Source organism: Episyrphus balteatus, chromosome 1 (assembly GCF_945859705.1).
Source record: "Episyrphus balteatus chromosome 1, idEpiBalt1.1, whole genome shotgun sequence".
In the NCBI taxonomy this organism is placed as follows: Eukaryota; Metazoa; Arthropoda; class Insecta; order Diptera; family Syrphidae; genus Episyrphus; species Episyrphus balteatus.
The window spans coordinates 89,065,217-89,081,116 of NC_079134.1; the positions used below are offsets into that span (position 1 = coordinate 89,065,217).

The 15,900-nt window shown below is 31.1% G+C and overlaps 1 protein-coding gene across 4 annotated transcripts in view; it reads left to right on the forward strand.

The window, feature by feature from the left end:
* The window catches only part of LOC129907296 (synaptojanin-1), a 62,199-nt gene that overhangs the window by 27,202 nt on the left and 19,097 nt on the right, over nt 1–15,900 (forward strand). The gene's annotated exons all lie outside the window — the stretch shown is intronic.

Genomic DNA, 15,900 nt, shown 5'->3' on the forward strand with positions numbered 1-15,900 from the left:
TCGGTTATGTTCCGTAATTATAATTTCTTTTTGCTCATTGGGGTCAAATATATGTATCTAATACAAATTTATTAGTATGCCAAAACTTAGTTGATGGAAATAACTCGACCAAATTGTTTTGAATAAAAGCCAGAATTGGTAACTCACAATGAATAACGTTGACTACATCTGTTTTTCAAAGTGTCAACTAAAGTATTTTTATCGGAAAAGTTTATGAAATGTCTAGTTTTCTTACCAAATATTATAAATGTACGAGTTGAAGCGCTTGGAGCTTCCTCTATAATAATTTGATTTCTGATGCAGTTTAATGGCTTATCTGTTGTTTCGATTGTATAAGTTAGAGATATTTCTCTATGCATTGTGGCAGCATTAGAAGATGATTCATTATCCAATGCATGAATGTTTTGTCGTGAAAGCGCATCAGCGACATAATTCTCTTTTCATGGTTTGTAAAGGCTCCCGGAAATTACGCCATAGGAAATTACGCCAGATTTTTTTTTGGAAAAAAAGCCAAAAAATTTTTCATACAAAATCTGGCTTTTTTCCTAGGCAAAAAGTGCAAAATTTTTCTGGGAATATTTCCAGAATTTCTGGCATTTTTTCCAAAAAAATGTCTGGTGCTTTTTCCATTTCATAAAATGGAAAAAAGCCAGACAATCTAAATTGGAAAAAAAGCCAGAAACCATTGGGCGTTTTTTCCTTTTTTGTTTTTGAAAAAGAGCCAGAAAAAAATACTAAAATAATTAAATTTAGTTTTCTTAACACTCACATACGGTTCACAATGTTGGACAATGTACAAAAAGTATGAGAGTAAGTTAACGGCAGCTGATATGAAGATGCTTCGCATGACAGCAGGAGTAACAAAGCTTGATAGAATTAGAAGTACGAAGATCCGAGGAAGCCTTCATGTTAAAAATACCATCTCCCAAAAAATTGAACACGACCGACTCAGTTGGTATTGCCATGTTCAAAGGAGAGATCCTGAGAACCCCGTAAAAAAAGCGATATCATATAACGTTCCAACACGAAATAAAAAGAAAAGTAGGCCTAAAAACTCCTGGTACAAGCAAATGCAAAAACACCAGCATTCAGTTGGCCTTAGAAACGGAACAATACAAAACCGGGAGGCTTGCCAATGTGGTTGCAACCCGTTACCCGGTCCCCATCCTCCCCCCGTAGTAAGTACACAATCGATCACTTCAGATTACAGCTTGTTTTATTTTTACTTATTTTTTCAGTTTTTTGTTAGAATTAAAAAAAAAAAAAATTTCTGGCCTTTTTTAATTTTCAGGCTCTTTTTCCAAAACGAAATGTGGAAATTTAGCCAGAATGTATTATTTTCTGGCCTAATTTCCATTTCATTTTCCGACTCTTTTTCCATAGCTGTCTGGCACAATTTCCAATATTTCTGCCTTTTTTTCCAAACTATTTTCTGGTGTTTTTTCCAATTTTGACCAAAAGAAATATTCTGGCGTTTTTTTTCCAAAAAAAAAAAATCTGCCGTAATTTCCTATGGCGTAATTTCCGGGACCCGTTTGTAAAATATACAAGGATTATGCTCGTCTACAAAAGCTTTCCAGCGCTTAATTTTTGCGTTTGTGTTTTTGTCTGAAACTGAAAATGAAAGAGGCTGATGATCTGTAAAGATATTAAGACGCTTTACTCCGTAAAGTTAATTACGTAGGTTTTTTAATGACCATACTATGGCCAAAAACTCTCTCTCGTTGGTTGCAAATTTTAACTCTTTGCCCTTGAGAGTTCTTGAAATCATTGTTATCGATTTCCCGTTTTGAGACAAAACCGCTCCGAGTCCGTACGATGGAGCATCCGTCGTTAGATCGAAAGGCTTCGTGAAGTCTGGGTATAATAATATTACGTCTTCTGACGCTAAAATGTCCTTTAGTTTATTAAATGCATCAAATTGTTTGGGACTCAATTCTATCTTAACTTTTTTTTGATTGATTAGCACTTATTTTTCCCTTTTTAGCTCCTAATATATCAGTCAGTGGTCTAGCTATTGATGAAAATTCTTTTATAAAACATCTATAATAACTCGCTAGTCCCAAAAAAGATCTGACTCCAAAAAGTGTTAAAGGTTGAGTGAAATTTTGTATTGCTTCCACTTTATTAGGACATGTTTTTATACCATCTGTAGGTACCATAAATCCTAAGTATTCAACATTTGTTTTGAAAAAAAATGATTTTTCACGTGAAACCCTCATATTTGCATCATACAATTTTTTAAAACAATACTGATATCCTCTACATGTTCTTCTTCAGTTTCAGAAAAAACTATTACGTCATCGACGTAAACATAGCAAATTTTCCCTATATGTTCACGTAGAACATCATCTATGGCCCTTTGTAACATGCTGGGGCCATTTTTTAAACCAAACGGGAGGCGACAAAATTCATATTTCCCTCCATTAACAGAAAAGGCTGTCTTTTGCCGATCTCGCTCGGCTAATTCGATTTGATGAAACCCTGATTTTAAGTCTAAGGTTGTAAAAAATCGCGCCTTGCCTAAATTTGACAGAATTGTTGTGACATTTGGGATGGGATACTTATCATCTATGGTTCTCTGATTTAGCTTTCGAAAGTCTATTACTAGACGTTTCTTTTTATTTCCTATTTCATCAGTGCCCTTTTTATCAACAATCTAAATAGGATTGTTGTAAGGTGACCTTGATGGTCTAATTATGCCATTCCGTAGAAGATCTTTGATTTCATTGTTAACAAAATCTGTTACACCCATAGAATAGGGGTAAAATTTGGAGTAAATAGGATCTTCACATTCGGTACGAATTGTGGCAACTATATTTGTATTGTAAGGCAATGCCTCGTTTGGATCTGCAAATGTTTTAATTCTATTGTTAATCATTTTGTTAAAGTCGTTTTCTATAGATTTTGGTTCATCTATATCCTCTACTCTTGTAAAGTTCACATTCTGACAACTATAAAAACTAATTTTTTCAGATCCAGAAACGAAAATGATTGAGCTTTCCCTTAAAGAAATTGTGGCATTAATTTGCGTTAGCAGATCGAAGCCAATTATCCCATCAAATTTTTCGAGATGTGGTAGTATAAAAAAAGTACTTGTTACCCAAAAAATTTCAAAAAACATTTGGATTCAACACTATTGAATCCATGTATGGACTTAATTAATAACGGAGTATCTACTGGAACAACATTTTTTATTTCGAAAAACTATATTAAGCCGCTACCTTAATATAGTTTTTCGAAGCTCCAGTGTCAATTTAAAACTTCATTATTATCCCTCCTACTTTTCGGTGGATGAATGGAAGGAGGGATCTTCCACTAAAAAATGGAGAATTTGGTATTTCACATTCAAATTCGTTTGATTGTTATTCTGCCAAGGGCTGATAGTCAAACTCTTCTTTCTGAGACGGATTATCCTGCCAGATGTGATTTAACCTCTGACGTCTTTGTCCAGATTGTCTCTGAACACTATTTGGTCTTTTGAACACTTGGCTTTTGTTGTATGAATTGATACCACTTTTGTTTTGTTCAAAGCTTGTAGGCTGTCTAAATCACAAAGATGTTGGGTCAACATCCATTTCCTCAACAGGCTCATTACTAATTTTATATTTTTTATTATTACTATTACTATTATTTGAAAGAAATTGATTGTTCTTCGATCTATCTTGACTAAAATAAGGATTATTTTTATAGTTATTAGCCTGATTGTCAAAGTTATTACCGTAGTAATTTTTATTTTGATGTTTATTCTGTGAGTGTTTTTCTTCAATATTACGTGCAAAATTTGTTGTAAATAAGAACCTTTCGTTATTGGACTCGATTTCTTGAGCCAATGCTAGTGCTTTGGGGAAGTCAGTTGGACAAGCCGAAAATAAAACGTCACTCAATGGTTTCCTCAAACCTGATATAAACACTCGCAGAGCGTCTGATCTATATTTTTCGTTGAAAGCAGTAGCTAATGCACTGTCATATGACATTAGTTTTGTTTGTAAGGTGGTTAAGCTTTTTTTCAATCTCGTCATAATATTCTAGAAGGGTAAAGTTCCCTTGCCGCAATGTACTGAGCTCTTGCTCAATTAAATAAATCGGACGAACATCGGCGTACGTAAAATCTAGCCTAGCTATAAAAGCTTTAGAATTTAAAACTGTACTGAATGAAGCTAGAGCGGCATCGGCTGGACCTCTTATTTTGTTTCTTATTATCCCAACTGCTTGGTAGTGCCTGGAACTACCATCGTATTTTTCAAACACTTTATAAGCGGCGTGTACGGCTTTACGCCAAGAAACATAAGTGCCCTGTTTTCCCTCAAATTCTGGCAACGATTTAACTATATCTAAAGATTCTTCACATTTAACACCCTCTCTTATTTCAATGTCTTTAAAAATTTCTATTTCATTTTCACTATTGCTAACACTTAAACACTGAAAAGTGTCATTAAGTTTTTTCTTAAACTCCTCCTTTTGCGTAGCTAAAGCACCACGAACGGCAGCCTCGATTACAGTTTTTAACTCCGACGCTTTCATTGTTTCTTTCTGTTCTCTTGTTATATGATCACTAATTCTTAAGTCTTTCTAAAGCTTCATCTAAACTTCTACTAGTATCTCCCATGAAATCTAATAAACACACAATAACATTTGCTTACACTGTATTGAACTTGCTTAACAGAATATTATGTTAAAACAATAAACTAATTTGATAATATAATAATTAATTTGATAAAATAATAATAATTTTTTCTTACATTGCAGAAGTTTAATTGATTAAATAAAAGATTATTCAGCTTCATTAAAACATGTAGGTATTTCCAAATGAACGTTGATTCAGCTTCTTTAAAATATGAAGGTATTCCCAAATAAACTTTGGTTCAGATTCCTTTTAGGTAGGTTCAGTTTCTTTTTAAAGTTGGGCGCCAGTAACAACAACACGTTAATGTTATTTTTGTATTATTTGTTTATTGGTTTGAATCTCTAAAAATACTAAAAACTTATATTCTATCCTAATGCTATTTTACCCTGCTATTCTACCAGGAATGATAATATTTTGCAGTGTGTGCAAGATATTACATTGCCTTCCTGTTGCTTGTGGCTGACGACGCACTATGGGACGAAACGGAGTTGAACGTCTCAAAAATCTCTAACTTTTTTGTTTCTTTGAATATTTTAATGAAATTTGGGACATATAATCTTGAATATGTAAGGAATTAATGTATATAATTTTTGTTTACGGTTCATAAATTTTATAGATAAGAAAATGTGTTCAAAGTTAAAAAAAATATTATTATTATATTATTATAAAATACAGTACATTCTCGATTAACGCAACTAATTAAAACAAGGGTGGTTGTAATGACCGAGGTTGTTGCAATGACCGAGTAAATAATTTTTAGGTTCAATATGAGATGAAAAGCGAAAATATCGGAAACGCAACACTAACAAATATATTTAATGCAACAAATTTCTGTCCAATAAAATATAATTGATATGAAACGAAACAAATGGAAGTTAATTCATTACGATAAGTACGTAATTATGAATGTTTAGTTCTTTATCCAAATTTAATTATTTTATTTCGAAAAAATGGGATATTTTTGTTTGGATTTTTTAGTTTGTTAGATTTTAAAAATTGAACAATCAACATTTTTTCAATCAGGGTTAAATTTTGGTCAGTTCATTGTATTTTTGTATTGAAAGTTGCACTTATCGAGTCAATTTTTGTACAAGAGTTGCGATTACTGCGTCAACAATGATAAAAATTGGGGTGTTGCGAAAATCGAGGAGTTGCGTGAATCGAGAGTTGCGTTAATCGAGAACGTACCGTAATATTATTTAAATTAATTTTTTTTTCAATGAAGCAATCGAAAAAGATAAAAACTCGTACGGCACGGTTGCCATTGTTACTTTTTACTTCTTAAATCTGAAAATGAAATAAAACATTTTCCATGAAACTTATAATCTAAAAAAATTCTTGTTGTCATAAATCAGTTGAGTTTTTTGCAAAAAAATATTAAATACTAATAAAGTATTGTGAGTAAGATGACATAAATAATAGTTTAATCGTGTTGTTGTTGATGTTTTGAAAATTGAGTTCATAAAATACAAATAAAAAATGTAATTCATAATAAAAAAAATAAATAACTATAGAAAAATTAATGACCAAAAAACTTGAGTTTCTAAGAAACAATACCTTAAAAAAATTCAAAACAACAACAACTTTTGACCATGACCAGACAATTATAATAATTAACGAAAAAATACCCAAGAAGAATTATTTTAAGTATTTTTTTTTTTTATTTCTCTCAATCACTTTGGAAATCAGAATCAGGATCTTACGATTTGTTTACCGTTTGGTCTGCTAAATGAAATATATCAAATCAATGAATGAAAACGAGTGAATTTGGTCCATAAGTTTCTTCAATTAATTATACCGTTATTTTTTAATTTTTAACACAAAATTATATTTATTTTCAAAGCCAAGAATATGAACTTTTATTGTGCCAAATTTGAACTTTTTAAATTGAAAATTGCAAAAGTAATAGATTTTTAAAGCTTAAAATAAATAAAAAATAAATTCTCTCATTATTCAATTTCGCTTGTAAAACGAAAAAGGATGAAAATGGGAAAGTTTTTATTTTTGTTTCTTAATCTACAACAAAAATAGAATGCAAAACAGTCATTAACTCAGCGGAGGCAGCCGGAGCCAACATAGAAAACTCTAGTTGAAAACGAAATAATGAAAAAAAAAGTTCACCACACTCAATTTTTTTTTTTAAATTAATTGTTCCATTAAATAAAAAAAAATCTTATAGTTTTGGAAAGAAGAGATTACAAGCTTTTCTAAAATGTATAACATTAATAAAGTTTATTAAAAAACTAACGAAATATCTGAGTTCAAAATGTCTCTTTTTAAAAATAGCAAAATATAAAATAACAAAATGCGGTGTTTGAAGGTTGTTTTAAGTACCTACATAGAATAAATATTATGTGGAAAATATTACTGTATCGCAAAGAGCTCTATTTCTATATAATAACCCCATCATTAGATTTTTGGAATTGCGAAATTCGTGAAAACCATTTTTGAGACGCTCAACCCCCTTTCGTCCCATTGTGCGACGGTGTGAACGACTTCGTTTATAGAAGTCGTCGTGTAAGCATATAATGTTGCTGTTCGTCTTATGATCCCACCATAAGACGAACTACCCTCATCGTTATACCAGTTGAGAGTTATATTTTCTTAAGGGTAGTGTCTAAACAAACAGTTTGCACATAGGTTATTTGGCGACATCCTGTCAAGGCATAGGGTTCCCACCCTTTAAAGGTCAAATTTTTTCGACAACGCCACCCTGCTTATATGCTAAGTCTTCTATCACTTTTTGTTAAGGAAATAGCTTTTTGGACTTTTTCTAAATTCACCAATTTCAAAAAATGTATACATTTTTAAATTTAATTTTCTCTGTTATAATATTTTGTTTACATCTCTAAGACTTAGCATATAAGCAGGGCTGCAAATGCGGTCGCAAATGCGAAACGCATTCCTTTTTTTGTTCCTTTTTGTGGTAGGTTTTCGCTGCTCCGACTCGGCTACGAGTTCGGCTCCATTTTTTTGGAATGGAGAATTTCACCACCCCAATACATATGCGTTCGGCTCCGCGGTGATTATAATTTCCATACTAATTTGAGCCACGGTGGAGCCCGTTTCGTTGTCGAACTCGGACTCACTTCGGAGCCGATTCGGATTGATGTCGGACTCGTTTGCTTGAAGGGAAAAGACAAAATGGAGAGCTCGCCCTTCAAGCAAGAAAACGGAGCTCAGAAAAGGCACTCGGACCTCAACTTCCAACTTTTTGTGTATGAACACAAAGTCGAAGGAGAAATCGTGGTGAAAATACCAATACATATGCAATCGGCTCTGCGGTGATTAAAATTTCCATACTAATTTGAGCCATAGTATAAAAAGACAAGGTATGATCATTACAGCCGCCATCTTACAAAATGGGGTAATAAGGTTTTGACGTTTGGCATTTGGCAAAGTCAAAAGCAACAACAATTTCCAAGACAAATTTGTTTACAACAACAATTTCAATGGGCTGGGCTGTCAAAACCTTAAGTAGCCATAAGTTTTGACAGTTCTCGATACTGAGTTTTTTCTAATGATCATACCTTCTCTTTTTATACCATGAATTTGAGCCGCCATGGGTCCCTTTCGTAGTCGGGTTGGGACTCACGTCGGAGCCGATTCGGACCGATGTCGGTCTCGTTTGCTTGAAGGGCGATTGAACACGTTTGATAAAAGAATGAAGTGTGAATGACATATTTAAGTGAAGTTGGTGGAGGTTGAATGATAGAAGTGCAACAAGGTAGGACATTTCAAAAAAATGTGTAAATTCAGAAATTATTGTAGAATTAAAAAATGATGATGATCAATATAATGAAAATAACTAAGTTTTAAGGTGTTTTAAATAATGCCAAAATTAATTCTGTAAATTGGTTGGAAAAAGTATATTTTGTAAATTTTGCTAAACTCATAGATTGTAAAATAGATACCGGTGCAGATTGTAATGTTATATCTGTAGATTATTTAAAAGGGTTAAATGTTAAAATTGAAAAAAGCAATACGAAGCTTAGTACTTTTTATGGTTCTATATTAAATATTATAGGGTACGTCATAATTGATTCAAAAATTAAAAACGCAGTATATAAGGTGAGATATTATATTACTAAATGTAAATCTATGCCGGTTTTAGGGCTACCTACTATTATTGCAACAAATTTGCTGCAGAGAATTGATGTTATTTCTAATTATAATGATATTTTTGAAATTTAAAAAGATTCTTTTGAGGGTCTGGGCATAATACAAGATTTTGAATACGATTTTTTATTGAAAGAGAATTATGAGCCAATAATTGAACAATCACGCAAAACTCCTTTTCCAATAAGTAAAAAAGTTAAAACTGAGTTATATAAGATGGAATCTCAGGGCATAATTAAAAAGGTCGATCAACCAACAGACTTTCGTTGAGAATTTGTTTAGATCCACAAAATTTAAATTCATGTTTAAGAAGAGAGCACACTAAAATGCCACGATTAGCCACGCAAAATTATTCAGTACTCTTGATTGTAGTAAAGCATTTTACCAGATTAAACTATCTGAGAAAAGTGCTTTGATGACTACTTTTTTAACACCTTACGGACGCGTCCACGGTTGTCCAAAATGACTTATCTCGTTGCAAAAATCATAACTTTTGAACGGATTGAGTTAGCGGTACAATTTTTTTTTTATTTGAAGGACATTTCTAGGGCTGTTATACCAATGAATTTCAATAAAATTATTTCACAGGGTGTTTCGGAATCATCGGCCAAAAACAGATTTTCTTAAAAAAAAAAGTTTAAATTAAAATTGATATGCCATTTTGTAGAAATCACTAATCCACATTTAAAAACAAAATTTCAAAAAAATACAATGTCCCGTTTTCGAAAATTTTATTTTTCAAAAAAAAATTTCAAAATTTTTTTAAAAATCCAAAATTTATTTTTTTTTAATTTTATTTTTGGCTTATATTTGAGTTATATAAGTGCTTCTTCACAAAAAGTTTCGTTGAAATCGAATAAGCCGTTTCGGAGAATATCGGATTTGAAAAAAAAACGGTTTAATGGCAGGTACCGTAAAAAATCCATTCGGTTCCATGCATTAAGCCGAATAGGGTGTGTACCAATCAATTGTTGATCCAAAATAAAAATATTTAGCTGCGCATGCTTGCGCACTGCCGAGATTTTGTACTTTGAAAAAAAAATGAAGGCAGAAGGAACAGATTTTCTTTAAAAAAAATGTTTAAATTAAAATTGGTATGCCATTTTGTAGAAATCACTAATCCACATCTAAAAACAAAATTTCAAAAAAATACAATGTCCCGTTTTCGAAAATTTTATTTTTCAAAAAAAAATTTCAAAATTTTTTTAAAAATCCAAAAATAATTTTTTTTTTTAATTTTATTTTTGGCCTATATTTGAGTTATATAAGTGCTTCTTCAAAAAAAGTTTCGTTGAAATCGAATAAGCCGTTTCGGAGAATATCGGATTTAAAAAAAACCGTTCTATGGCAGGTACCGTTGATAATGATTTTGCAAAAAAATTTTTTTCATTAGAAGATAGACCTTGTTTTCAAACTTACATTTGAATTTTTTAAACAAAATCGTTGGAGCAGTTTTTGAGCAATTACAGCTTTACTGAAATTGGTGTATGACAAGTACCGTTATTTTTGGCCCAAAAAAATTAATTCCAAAAACCCCTCTGGAGGGTCTCCAAAAAATGCTACATACCAAATTTGAAGTCAATCGGTCCATCCGTTTAGGCTGTAGATCCTTATACAGACAGACGGACTTCCGGGACCAACTTTTTTGGCATTCTCTATAATCGTAATATCATGGAAAAGTGTAATCTGAACTTTTTTTAGATGTGAATTAGTGATTTCTACAAAATGGCATACCAATTTTAATTTAAATATTTTTTTTTTAAGAATTTCGACCGATGATTCCTAAACACCCTGTAAAACAATTTTCTTGAAATTCATTGGTGTAACAGCCCTGGAATTTTCCTTCAAATTAAAAAAAAAACTGTACCGCTACCTCAATCCGTTCAAAAGTTATGATTTTTGCAACGAGATAAGTCATTTTGGACAACAGTGGGACGTTACTGTTTCCAAAGAATGCCTCACGGTATAAAAACGGCATCAGAAATTTATCATAAAAAATTTAAAAATATTTTTGAAGGCATAGAAAATATAGAAATTTATATTGATGAGATAATAGTGTGGTCGGAAGATGAAAATCAAAATCGAAAAATTTTAAAAGAAGTTTTTGAGAGAGCAAAGTTACATAACATAAAATTTAATAAATCTAAATGTAAAATAGAACAGAGTTCAATAAAATTTTTAGGTCACATTTTTGACAAAAACGGTATTAAAATTGACGAAGATAAAATTAAAGCAATAAAAGAAATGGGTAAACCGAAAGATAAAAAAGCAGTTGAAAGATTTTTAGGTATGATCACAAAATGTATTCCTAATGCATCAGTTTTAACAGAATCTCTAAGAAAATTAATAAGAAAAGACCAGGTATTTGAATGGGATTCTGAACAACAGAAAGCTATTGATAAATTGTTAGAAAGTTTAATACAATAGAAAGTGCTAGCTTATTATGATACAAATTTACAATGTACACTTAGTGTCGATGCAAGTGATACAGGAGTAGAAGCAGTTATTATGTAAAAAGGGAAACCAATTGCATATGCTTCAAAAGCATTTACAGATTCTCAAAGAAACTGGGCACAAATAGAAAAAGAAATGCATGCAATTGTTTTTGGATGTGAACGATTTCATCAGTATATTGCAGGTAGAACGACAGTAGTAGAAAGTGATCACAAGCCTCTAATTCCAATTTTTAGAAAACCATTAAATAATGAGAATGCGATTACAACCTTACGACATAAATGTTATTCATAAATCAGGAAAAGAATTAGTTATAGCAGATACATTATCTAGGACACATAGTAGCGAATCGGAAGAAGATTGTGAAATGAATAATTTAGCAATTTTATGGTTATAATGTAAAGAAAATATATCAGATCAAAGATTACAAGAACTAAAAATCGAAACAGCAAAAGATAAAGAATTACAAGATTTGAATAAATTAATAAAAATAGGTTGGCCGAATGAAAAAAATAAAATACCGGATATTCTAAAAAAATACAATACTTTTAGCAATAAAATATATGAATCGGATGGACTTATTTTTAAAAATAACACTATTATAATACCGACAAGTCAAAGACAAGAAATGTTAAAAAGATTGCATTATAATCACATGGGTTTAGATAAAACAAAAAATAGGGCTAGAGAAATAATTTTTTGGCCAGGAATGGCAAAACAGATTGAAGATATAATATTAAATTGTTCAACATGCTTAAGATTTCAAAAAAGTAACCCGAAAGAAGAAATGATTGAACAAGAAATACCAAAATCACCATGGCAAATAGTAGGTACAGATTTGTTTTATTTCGAAGGAAATAATTACCTAATCGTAGTAGATTATTACACTAAATATATTGAAATGGCCATACTTCCGGATATGTCAACATTTTAAAATCTATTTTCGCTAGACACGTTATACCATTAGTAGTGATAAGTGACGGAGGACCTCAATACAATTGTCCACACTATCCTAAAAGCAATGGCATGGTTGAAAGACACATTGAAGAGACTATTAAAGAAAGCCAGTTATGACAATAAAGATCCATATTTATCTTTACTAGAGTACAGAAACATGCCAATATCGTATGATATACCTTCACCCAACAAACTCCTTTACGGAAGAGAAGTTCGAGGAATATTACCTCAGAAAATAGTACCAGCACAAACCTATGACGAAAACCTTAGAAAGAGACAAATTAAACCAAAACAGTACTATGACAAAAATTCAAGAAATCTTCCTGAATTTAAAAAAGGAGATAGAGTTAGAGTTCAAAATCAAAAAACCTAGATCATATAAAATACTTAAAGAAAATAATAAAATACTAGATACAAATAGAATTCATCTTAGAAGAGATACAAACAAAATGTCAAAATTTAATATCGAACCAAATATGTATTTTGAAAAAGAATTTGAAAACCAGCCAGAAATTAATGTAAACGAAAATGTAAGCACAAATGCATATAGACAAGACTCAAAAGAAAATGAAAATATTAATAATGAAGAATCAAATGTAGTAAATGAATATGTTAATATTAAAGACTCAAATGTAAATAAAAATGTCAATGAGCAAAATATAAATAGAGAAAATGAAACTATAAACAATTTCAAATAGTGAGGCAGCTTAGCATTAAAAAAAAAAGTTCAATCGTGCACTTTGTGATAAAAGCATGAAATTAACATCGTTAATAGTACTCAATATAAGAGTTATTTTGAGATATTGGGCCAAGAGGGTAGAAACAAGAGCTTTTCTGTGTTGCACCCGCATTGTTGCATATCATAGTATAGCTAATGAAACTTTTTTATTAATATAATACATGATTTCGAAGTAATTTTTAACGCCCGATCGAATAAAACCAATACCAATGTGCCTGGACTGTCATGTAAAAAGTTATTGCACTCTTTATAAATAGTCATTTACTTAAAGAACAAGTGCCAAGTGCACCACATGGAAATTTTTTGCATTTTTTTGAACCGCATATATATTTCTGTGGCCAATAACCGCTTAAGTGAGTTAAGATAAAATTTTTTGAGAGGTCTTATGATGCTACCCAATGCTAAATCTACATCTTTTTAATTTTTTAACTATTAAAAACGATAGATTAAAACTATCTAGATCGAGTTAAGAAAAGATTGAGTTGTTTTTGAGGCAAATTAAAAAATGCGGAGCATTATTGTAAAACTAAATTTTGTTTTTTTTTTTCGATTTAAGCGGTTATTGATTGAGGCCACAGATTTTATACATCGTATGAGAATCAAAAATAATCAAAAAGTGAATTATATTTTACTATGGAACATTGAATTTTCATGAATAACCTAAATAGCTTGCTTTTATTTTTTATTGAATTTTAATACAAAATAATGTTTTGAGAGAGTGAGGTGAAAAAGTAAAAGTATGAAAAAGTAATTATGCATTTTGTGATAAAAGGATCAAATTAATAGGATTGTGTAGAGTGGTGGACTGCCACCAAGCAGATACGAAGTTCGATTCCTGGGTGTGGTAAAAAATTATATACTTTTAAAATAATTATTAATAGATACACTAAAAACTAATGGAATGTTATACATAATGTTATAAATAATTTCAGATTATCATGATTTAAAATCAAATCAAACTAATTGAAAAGAAAATTTCTTTTTTTTGTTTTTGTAGTTGTTTTTTTTTTTTTTTTTTCTATAATAAGACATGTATTAATGAGCTATACAAGCTCTTCCGAAGCTATCTGTCAAATCTTAAAGCTTCGGTAGAGCTTCGGTAAAGCTTCGTTTAAGCTTCTTATACACATTCTTATAAAGGGTCAGACTTGTATAACCTTCTCCTTTTTACTTGCGATATAGGTACTATAGGGCAAGTTTAGGATTCGTAAAAAAAATCGAACTCGAGATAACAATTTTACATGACATTACGATGATGGAGAATGCCAAAAAAGTGGGTCCGGCAATTCTGTCTGTCTGTCTGTCTGTCTGTCTGTCTGTCTGTCTGTCTGTCTGTCTGTCCGTCTGTCTCTATCTGGAGCTGCAGCCTAAACGAGTGAAGCGATTTTCTTCAAACTTGGTGGTTAGCAGTTTTTGGTGATTCCCTAGAGGGGAAATTGAAATTTTTTTTTTATGACCAAAACTAACGGTACCTGCCATATAACGGAAATAGAAAAGTTAATTTTTTTCAAAAACGGCTCTAACGATTTTGATTAAAATTTTTGTGTGTAGTACTACACATAATAGCCAACTTTTTAAATAAAAAAAATATTTTTTGTACCGTTATTAACGGTACCTGTCATAGAACGGTTTTTTTCGTTTCTGAATATCTCGTACAACATTAACCCGATTTAAATGAAAATTTTTATACAAAAGTGTGTTAGTAAAGATAATATTAAAAAGTCCGGGCGGCCACTGCAGAAACGCTCAACTCATCGAGCTCAAGAAAATTTCAAATGGGAAGTGAAAGAGGGCTATTTGTAGTTACGAAAACCACAGGTCTTCCCGTTCGCATCCTGGCACGATTGGCGTGGTAAAGTGCATTGTGCATCTCATAGAGTTAAAAAACAATATTGGTGTCAAATTAAAGGTGATATTGTCAGCTATCAAAATTCAGAGGTCTTCCGGGCGAAAGTCGGGCAGTTTTGTCATGCAGCCCGTTTTAAGGTTAGAAGCGATGAAAGTGAGTTTTTTCATAAAGTATTGTTTTTTGGTATTTTGGTGGATGAGTTAAGGAGTTTTTTCACTATAAAATAAAAATATGAGTTATTAGCATTTAAATATAAAACGATGTTTTGGAAATTGCTTGATAGTTTATTAACAATGACCCAAAGTATATGCAAAACTACGAATAATTCACGAAAAAGTCTCAAATAATACGCTGCGCCCCTTACAACTTACCGAATTAAAAGTCGAATTTAATTTCAAATTAAAGCTAATAATGTCTTTTTTTGAAAACCAGAGGTCTTCCAAGTTACTTTAAGCATAAGAGCAAGTACGTGCGACCCCAGTCGTGCAATTTATTTTTTAAGTTTTAATTTTATTTCAGTATCTTTTCACTTGATAAAAACAAGAAATAAAAATCACTTGAAGCTTGAAACTTTCTTTTAAATAATTTTCTTGCAAATTGTTGATTTTGTTTGTTTTTTTTTTGTAAAGGTTTGTTTGACTTCTTTATCTGTCAATTTTAGACGTGTTCAAATAAAAATTTGCTTACGTTACGTGTCCTCTCTGGTTAGAAGAGTTGTTTAAAGTGTTTGAAAATCAAAAAAAATTTCTTGCAAATTGTTGATTTTGTTTGTTTTTTTTTTTTGTAAAGGTTTGTTTGACTTCTTTATCTGTCAATTTTAGACGTGTTCAAATAAAAATTTGCTTACGTTACGTGTCCTCTCTGGTTAGAAGAGTTGTTTAAAGTGTTTGAAAATCAGAAAAAGTTAGACGGTTATTTAGAACTAAACGAGTGATCTAACTAGAGTAGGCTTTATCGCTTAAACGATCGCTGACTGAAAATTTGCGCCATTGTATCTTGTTGAGTAATTATAACAATAAACTGAAACTGAAGAATATTACTTATAATATATGTATGTACCTTTCATTGGTGAACACCATTAAACTCTCTTTTATACCAATAAAGTTATTACATTAAACATCATATATTTCTGCATCCCATGTACAAAATTAATAT